The sequence below is a fragment of the Amblyomma maculatum genome, chromosome 1 (assembly GCF_055883805.1).
Source record: "Amblyomma maculatum isolate TAMU_Amacu chromosome 1, ASM5588380v1, whole genome shotgun sequence".
Taxonomy (NCBI): domain Eukaryota; kingdom Metazoa; phylum Arthropoda; class Arachnida; order Ixodida; family Ixodidae; genus Amblyomma; species Amblyomma maculatum.
This window is the reverse complement of record NC_139344.1, coordinates 367,182,916-367,183,716: the sequence shown is the minus strand read 5'-3', so window position 1 is coordinate 367,183,716 and position 801 is coordinate 367,182,916. Positions and strand designations below refer to the sequence as shown.

At 62.5% G+C, this 801-nt stretch overlaps 1 protein-coding gene across 2 annotated transcripts in view; it reads right to left on the bottom strand.

Annotated features, from left to right (window-relative positions):
* The window catches only part of LOC146208067 (solute carrier organic anion transporter family member 74D-like), a 190,170-nt gene extending 189,610 nt beyond the window's left edge, over positions 1 to 560 (bottom strand). For both annotated transcript variants that reach the window (XM_084591741.1, XM_084591739.1), the window contains exon 1: positions 45 to 560. The gene's annotated coding sequence lies outside the window, so the exon portion shown is untranslated. The remainder of the gene's footprint in view (positions 1 to 44) is intronic.
* Positions 561 to 801: the final 241 nt, after the last annotated feature.

Below are 801 nucleotides of genomic sequence, written 5' to 3'. Positions count from 1 at the left end.
TACAAAGCGAAACAAAAATGAAAGTACAAGAGAATGAAACTTACCGGTATCGGTGCGAGCTGGAGCCGGTTTCACAGACGAACTTTCAGACTGCACTGAGTTCGCGTCGTATCCAGTGCACACACGCCGCGCCGCAATCGAAACCACACCACCGAGCGCACGCGCCGCAGCCACACAGATTATATTCAGAGACACGAATGCCACAGAGCGCGATTATCCCGCGCAAACAAGTCGAACGCAGAGACCGCGTGCAGGAGGTGCGTTGAAACGGCAAAATAGCAGAGATCGGGAACCCGTGCTATCGTAATCCGTCCGTCCGCACGCGCAGCAGCCGCGCGAAACGACGACGCTTTCTCGTAGCCTAGAGCCGCCGCCGCTCCGTCGGGCTGCGTGCCGCAAGCGTTGCCGAGTCGACTCGGTGGTCTTCGCGAGAAGCAGGCCTATCACGGGGCCTGTTGCAGCAACGGGGCGTGCGGTGTGGCAGCAGCTCGCGGGGTGCGACGACGCCTCCGGAGATCGGCGAGAGTTGCCGCCGGAGGAACTGAAGTGCGGCGGCCGGCGCCGATGTCATCATGGCGCACGCGGCAGACGGCCAGGTAGAGGTGCGGCGGCGCTACTGTCGCAACGCGAGCGGCGGCGGCGCGCGCATGCGCGACGGAGGCCGACGCTCTCTTCAGGCGACTGCCGCCGGCCGTCGCCGTGATCGCTTCTCCGACGTCGAAACCAGCAACGCGCAGGCGCCGGAGCATATGGGGCACAATGCGAAATGGTGAGGAGGTATCTGAATTTACACAAATTTGG